The sequence below is a fragment of the Pinus tabuliformis genome, chromosome 1_1 (genome assembly GCF_031772625.1).
Source record: "Pinus tabuliformis cultivar Carrire ecotype Pingquan chromosome 1_1, CPIR1, whole genome shotgun sequence".
NCBI classification, from domain to species: Eukaryota; Viridiplantae; Streptophyta; class Pinopsida; order Pinales; family Pinaceae; genus Pinus; species Pinus tabuliformis.
In genome coordinates this window covers 332,525,777-332,534,230 of record NC_142297.1, presented here as the reverse complement: position 1 = coordinate 332,534,230, position 8,454 = coordinate 332,525,777, and positions in this window count along the sequence as shown.

The following is an 8,454-nucleotide window of genomic DNA, read 5'->3' as shown; positions in this document are numbered from 1 at the left end:
GAGCCACATGTTGGAGGCTCCATCCAGAGTAGCACCTTAAAGACAAAGTGTCAAGGCGTGAACCAAATGAAACAGTTGTTCGACAAGAAAAACCATCACAGGGTGATGACCTGTTCACCTTGATAAGTGAAAAGTGATTTCTAGATATGTTAGCATTTAATGATCATACTTTTGTAGATCATTTGTTGCATTTTTAAATGTAAAAGTGATGATGTGTTTTCCATCACTTGTTCAGCAACAATGATGTCTGGTCTTATTTTGAGTAGCATGATAAACTGTGAAAGTGATGTCATGTGTCCATCACTTGTCAAAATAGTAGTGTTTGGGCTAATATTTGTAGATCATGTATTGTAGTGATGATGAGTTTTCCATCACTTGTTAAAGCAACAATGATATGTTGGTCTTGTTTTAGTAGCTGGGGTGTTGCATCCATGTTGTTGTAAACTTGATCATCGAGTATGTGTTATAAAGTCATGGCAAGTGTGGGACACTTGGGTCATTAGTTGGTCATGAAAGTCAAGCATGTAATTTGAGAAACATTGTACTACAGGTTGCAGAAGTATCAGGTGTCAGCTCATCACTTAAGGCTCCAAAGAACAAAGGTGAAGGAGATGGAAGTGAGACCTTCAAGACGCTTGTGATGCAGATAAGGTACAAAAAAAAAAGTTGCAAATTGTTTTTCATGCTTTTGCAGGACCAAAAGCTCCTCAATGTGGAGGATTGATCCAGGTGGATCTCCAGACACTAGTGACATGGATAAAAATCAAAATTCCAAGTGGTGGAAAGGTGATTAACTTGACATCCGATCGAATTGCTCGTCACCCTGACTCCAACAGTGCGAATGACATCCGAGTCTAGATGAAGGAGATAGAGGTAGTCAAAGTTTGGTTGACTTTTTGATGACTAGGCAGGATTAAGAAAGGCACAATTTGGAATTTTTCCGGCGGACAGAATCCGGCCAACTCTGGCTAGATTCCAGGCAAAAAATTTTCCTTGTTAAAATGACTCCTTCCATCCAAAACAAAATTTCCAAAAATGCATAGTTTGTTTTTATATATATAACAAAAAAATATATTAAAAAATGGTGGTGGCCACCAACCCCGCCACCCCACAACTCACACCCAACGGCATGGTTCAATAAACATAGTGGGTGATGGGACGACCCTTGGGGCATGGACCCAACCACACCAAAGGAATGCAACCACCAACCACTATTGCAAAGCTGGTGGAAGATAGGTACGATGTGTCGGCTGCCCAAGGCAGGCCCGACCCAACTAATATAATATAAAAAAAGGGGTTTGTTAAATATAAAGAGATTTTCTGTATAAAAAAAGGAGGTGGAGTTTGACTGCCTGACCTCCTCCCTATTAAACAGATCCTTAATCAACTCCAGCAACTGACTCATTGAGAAATCTTCTAGTGAAATTTTATTTAAAACACAGTTTGTCAGTGCGCCCAGCAGGAGGAGGCAGTGCACACAGTTCAAGGCAGCATTTTGCAGGAGGGCTGAATTTTCATTTTGTCAGATTTTGACAAATTTTATATGGTTTCAGCACTTCTCGATGCCACAAACGCAATGGTGCTATCCATTTCTCCATTAGAGTTATGAATTTTTTAGTCATTTTTAGTATGGAGGTGGAACCATTACTTCTATAGAAATAGAGAATGGAACCATGATCCTTGAAATTTTTCCGAGGATGTATTTTTTTCTCCATGTCGGAATATAGTCAACTTTACAGTCATTTTTCATGGTTTTGCATAGGGATCGCAATGGAGAGGTTAGATTCACCTTTTGAGTTGCAGATTTCCAGTCCACCCATGGAGCAGAATCTTTGAGGAATCTAGGGGGAATCTAAAAGATTCCTTGAGCCCCAGATTCTCAATTTCTCAGAATTTAGAAATTCGACAATCGATTTTGCACTATTCGATGCCACAAATCTAATGGTGTGTTCATATTTTTCATTTGCTCATTCTATTCTTCAGCCACTTTCTAAGTGGAGTGCAGGTGTCAGCATTCATGTGTGAGCAACCATTTCCATGTGATTGATGCCGTGAGATTGATGGCACGAACAACTTCAGCAGTTTGACATCCACTTCTTTAGATGGCCCTGGATGTGAGGTATATGCAATGTATTCATTTACTTCTTTTGCTATGCATTGTGCTGCACAAATCCCTATTTGATGTTTGATGTGGGATCCTGTTTCTTACTTGATTTCATGATTCCTGCTTGATGTGATGCAGAATCCTCTGTGTGATGTACTTTTTGTCATGATTCATCATGTTATGTTTGATATCCCTTTGTTGTATGTTGATGGGATACTCATGTTTTCATCATGTATGTTTTCATTGAGATCCCTTTTATGCCATGTTGGCAGGATGCTCATCATGCATGAGAGTTTCATACTGATAGGAGTCCTTTTTACTGAGAGTCCCTGTAGCGGAACATCTCTTGGAGCCACTCCTGTGTGAGGGAATTTTCCTTGTATGATAGTGACACCACTTATGTACATCATCACTATTGATAACACTTAATGCAGTGGCCTACACCATATTGACACCGCGGCCAAGAGATGTAGTCCCTCCTGGACGAACTGCATTATCAACAGCTTATGTATTTTATGTTGCTGATGACTGTCATGTTCCTCTTCTTTACATCATGCACATGTATTCATTTATGTTCTTTTAAAAATGAAATTTAATACATCACAAAAGTAAAAGGTCTTGGAAGGGTCCTTTGTCACACCCAGACCTGTATCATTGAAAATGGGACTGTCACGTTGTTGAATCAACTGTTGTTGTTGTTGGTACAACTATTGTTGATTTAACGGTTGTTGTTGCCCAACAATGAAAGATTGGCCAGGTTGTGAATAAACTATACCAGTGTAAGCCTGACTCAATCCAGAAAAGGGTATACTAACCTGAGGTTGTTGAATGCCAGACACAAGTATTTTTGTACAATAGCCTGAGAAAATTGAACTTCTTGACCTGAAATTTGTGGTTGTGAGGTAGAAGGACCGGTTTCTACCGGTTGAGATACAATAGTTTGAACTTGTGACTGTGGTATAGTAATAACAACAGGTGTAGTAGGAATAGCTAACACAATTTGCATTGGTTGTGTTGGATACACAAGCCTTTGTTGAATTGGCATTGTTGGTTGCCATTGACAAACTCAAATTCCAGACTGACTTGAATACTACTAGATACTACCATATGATGGTCCTCCATAGGGAGGATAAGGTGAATATGCATATTGCTCTCCATATGGCGGCAATCCAGTATGTAATGGATACATAGGTTTTTGTTGACTAGATTGCCCAGCTTGATGTTGATATGCAGAATCAAACTGTTGAGTTCCCGTTAAAGAAGAACCAGGTAAAATTCTAGTTGAGGACATGGGTGATGACCATGGTGTAGAAGCAACCCCTGAGTGGGTTCCAGACAAAGATTGGTAACCAACCGTGATGGATGATTCACCATATAGGTACGAATCAAGTGTGGTAGAAAACATCGAAGAGGTTGCAACAGATGATTCTGCGCAGCTACATCAGATGATACAATCTGGGATGTTGTCAGTTGTTCAGCCATAGTTAACTGACCCAAAAGTTGTCCTAAAGAATCGACAGGTACTTGAAAAGAAGCAGGATCAATCGGAGCAGTAAAACGAGGAGTATGAGGGTAAAGATAAAGCCTAGTTCCAGAGTGGAATCAGGTTCTAGGTGTAGAATTTTCTTCCAATTCTTCCTCGACAACAATTTAACCAATTGGAAGAACTTCACTGTCTAGTCCGTAAAAGATTTTTGGTGTTGATAAAGTGGAAGTTTCAGTAGTTACTAATGTCTGAGGGGTAACCAGTTGATCGTCTTCTAGTAAAGTAACAACTTCTGAATGTTCAAATTCGAAGTCCAGATGTGTGGGTAAAAGAACAACATTTTCATAACGATGTTCCTAAACAAGTTCAGGTTCAGATGTAACTTCTGTTTGAACTGTGATAGGTTTTGGATTAACTTGTAGTTGAACTGATTCAAGTTTAGAATTAATTTCTTGTTGAGCAACTTCAAGTTGACGATCAACTTGTTGTTGAACAACTTTGATTACTGTTTCACTAGGATCAATGCTAATGTCCTCGGGTAATTGTGGAACTTGTTCTTTAGAAATGGATGTACCAGAAATGGTTGGAGTAACTAGAGTCTCAATACTTACCAAAATAGATGATTTAGGTAATTCAAATGAAGAACTAGGAGTTCTTGACGTACTTGAATTAGTTAAGCGAGACCGCTTTGACCGAATAGGTGTAGCTTCGAGCAGGAAAGGCAGTTTACTCGCTGTTCTCTGCAATTGTCGGGTTAAGGTTTGATGTTCCTCCACGATTGTTGATTAATTTTATTATCAAAGAAGAAATAAACAAAAAGGGGTAAGCTAGGCAAAAGGTTTACCAAGCAACTGTGAACTGCAGAATACCTCTTGTGAACCAAGAAGTACAGGTAAGTAAGCTCCCCAAATGTTTTGCTCAGTGTATCACAATGTACAAGGCAATTGACTCGGTTACCTAAGGATGGATAGCAACCTAGTGTTGTCCTCCCATATATACCCGAAGTTACGTGGAGGGCCAATCCGTATAAGCGTTGTCTAATGCTAAACCACATAGTGAGAGAATTCCCATATACTTTACATATTGTAACACCACCCTATATACCCAAAGGTGCATGGACGAGCTATGATATACTCACTTACGTGGAATGAGGTATCACACTCGAGATGTATTTCAGACAAGTTAGTGACAACTTCTTTGTTTTACGATGCTCGAACACATCTCTAGCCTAGAACCATAAATGTTTTCGTTAATGACAATGCTCCATTAGGTAAATTGATGTTAGTTTTAAGTTGATATTGCTTATGAATTTTCCTTTCAAGTTCACCACGTGATGTATTTTGAAATTCCTTGGAATGCAACTATCATGATAAGCATTCTTTCCATTCAATTTAACAATGAAAATCCTAGCTACTTAGGGATAGAGCAATTAGATTTCCTTCGATCAAAGAGAAAAGAAGCTAATGCAATTTCCCTACACTATTCCTATGAGCACACACAAACATTTTCAATGCAACATGCATGTATTTCTTTTTGATTTCCTTAATGTGAATATGAACAAAAGGAAATATACACATACAATCAATCAATCTTTAACAAGAACAAAGACTTTTACGATAGTTCTGTTTCGAAGGAAAAGAAGTCTTTACGACACTTTCTTTCGACCAAAGATTAATCAACTATTTCTAACTTTGACTATAGACTGATAATGACAAAGAAAAAATTTAAGAAACATTAATCAATCAAGTCAAAATAGGGCTAGACAAGGAGATAGAAACTTGTTCTTTGATACCTAACATTCATTGATCAATCAACAAACAAACAAATAGAGAAAAGTTGGCAAAACACATTCCAAAGGTGGGAAACTAACCCTAGGAGGATCAACGCAGCCCTGAATGTGAGGCAGTGCACTTCAGAGCACTGTCCCTAAGCCAGGGATTCTCTGCAGTACACTATGTCCCTCACAAGCCTACGCTGGTGATAGTGAGCCATTTCAAAAGGCAATTTGACATAGTTTTGACCAAATTTTCAATGCAAAAGAGCTTAATTATAATCTATGAACAGAAGTAGGGTCTGCAAGGATGTCCTAGGAGGTGGATGAGTTGCTAGGAAAGGGGATCTTCCCCAGTGTAATCGCCAATTTTTTTTGGAGAATTTGGTATCTACGGATAAATACTAATTCCCTAGATAAGTAGCCATATCTAGAACAATAATGTAAAATATTTTAGTCTTTTCCTATAAGTAATAGATAAGATGAGAAGATGAGAAGACCTACTTGTAGTTCTTCTTTCCTTTCGTCTCCTTTCTATCGATCCTCTTTCTCCTTCTTGTACTTAATACGCTTGATAAGTACCTGTAAAAACAATAGAAAAGAAAGAATAGATCAAAGAAAAATATCTATTGAATATAAGTGAATGGAATCAGATACATTTCATGCATATAATAATTGTAAGACAATACAAACATGTGGGAGAAAGGTTCAAACACTTTATTGAATAGAAGAAGGAATTAAAACCATTATGTCTGATTCAAAGTCATTCCTCCAACTTGGATCCCATCCACATCACATCAAAAGCATGACAAACTTGTAGCATTACAATACTTGCTTCAAAGCAAATTCTCATAGCGACATTATCTCCTTACAATTCAATATAGTCCAGCCTCTGATCACTTAGATGAGTGGTCAATTTATAGGGAGATGAAGGAAGTTTTGTCATAAATGGTGGCATTGAATGGCCTTCCATACATAGAATTAGTTCCATGGAGGAAGGGATGAGAGGATAGGATGCATCTTAACTCATTCCTCATCCATTTTTGAGCTGATAGGAGTTAATAAGTGAGGGAACCTTCTAGATGACTCCAAATGATAAGAATATTCCTCAAACCCTATGTGAATTTCGCTCAAACTCACACAGTGCAGGTGAAAGGAAGCCTAAATGCTCTACAGATCACCCTGGCATTGACTTAACTGCTCTGTAGCGCACCCTTACATGGGCCTACCTACGCTTGTCCCTCTAGAGGCCATTTTTGGATGTCTTCAAGTCATGAAACTGTTTGGGAAGGAGGCATTCAAAGGGGTGACTTGTTTAGGGCATGTAGCAACTAAAATTAGGGTTTGATAAGCCCTAAAACACTATATGGATGATGGGATTGATGTTCCCAAATGGATCTATAACAGTTACCATGAGGATCTAGAAATGGAGGTTAATAACCAAGATTTTTCTAATGCAAAATATTTTGAAGAAATGGACCTACAAACATTGATATGCAATCTCTTGTACATGAATGGAGAAATAAAGACCCAATAACCATTCTCGAGGAGTAAACTCAAATTGTCACTAGAGAATACATCTATAATCAACATTTAATGCTATGTCAATCTCATGAACTATGTTATACCCTTAACCATAAATTTTATTTTCCCTCTTCTGGAATAAAAAATAAATGCACTTAGAGATCAATTGAAAATTTTAAAACAACCAAAGAAGAAAGAGTGGAAAAGAAATGGTTAATTACTATAGGACCTAAGCTATTACTTGGTGAATACTAGTAGAGTGTCACTAATGGATGCCATCCTTTAGCCCTCCTATTATAGGCCATTTTGTCACATCTAGTCATTTGGTCTACAAACTGGATCAATCAACATCCTTTTACCCCTTGACATCATCATAACACAAAGCTCTATGCATGACACTCTCATATCCCATTGTTTCTGCCTAAAAACACCTTATTTTAGTCATATTAAGGACCAATGCTCCTTAGCCTCCTATTGGACAATGTTCACCTATAGGTTTCTCCACTGTGGCTTGCATTGATCACCTATAGGTTGCTCCACTATGCACTTGAGTTGGTTCTAGAATTTTGGGAAAACGAGAGAAATTTAGGAAGCCTTTTCTTCTAGTATCTTCCATAATTTGTTACAACCATTTACCTCAGATAAAATGTTCGGATCCTATCCTATCTTACCTTGGAGTTTCCATGCCTTATCCTTTGATCCCATCCTCACATCAAGAGTGCATCTAAAGCCCTAGATTGGTAATTGGATAATAACTCCCGACTTACTCCCTCTCCTATATATTTGTGGCCATCCACAAGCTAAGGGTTGGATTTTAGATATATAATTCTACCCTCATGTTGTTGTTGTAAAGAGTTAACATTCCATGCATTAGGGTGATTGGAGGTACGCTTTGTGGCAAAGAAGGAACAAGTCAACCTGGAGGAGCTCTTCTACAAGATCAACTTCTATTTATGGTGGTAACTCCTTCCATTTATATTAATGTAAAGAGTTCTTTGTTTCCATATATGTGATGTTATGATTTCATATATTTCAATCCCATGTTGATCCATTGAATGGAGTATTTAGATGATGCTACATATATTCCATATATCATTGGCTTATGTTATCTTATTGTGCAGGTTCTAATTTTGGTGATGGGAGCTAGGATTGGAGCAGTCAAGCCAAGAGAGGAGTGAAGCATACGTCGGACTATAGGTATGTTTCATCCCATTATCTATTTAATTTAAGGGAAACAATAGCTACTTTGTTCTTATGTTGTTCTAGAGTAAGCCACCCGGTTTAGGGAAGACACTTTTGTCCACAGTCGTAGATTCCGTATAACAAATTGGCGACTCCATTAGGGATGGGGTATATTCCTTTGGTGGTTTCTTTGTCTTTATTGTTTATTTCACCTCTTCTTTGGACCTTCAATGTCATCTTTAGTCAAGAATTGATCTAGGAAGATCTTTCATTGAGTCTCAATTGAAAATTTTGTGTCAGAACTCCCTTATTCTTCACCAACACTCCCTCTGGTCTAGGGATAAAGCATTTCACCTCTCCAGAGGTCTCTTTGTAACTACATTGCAA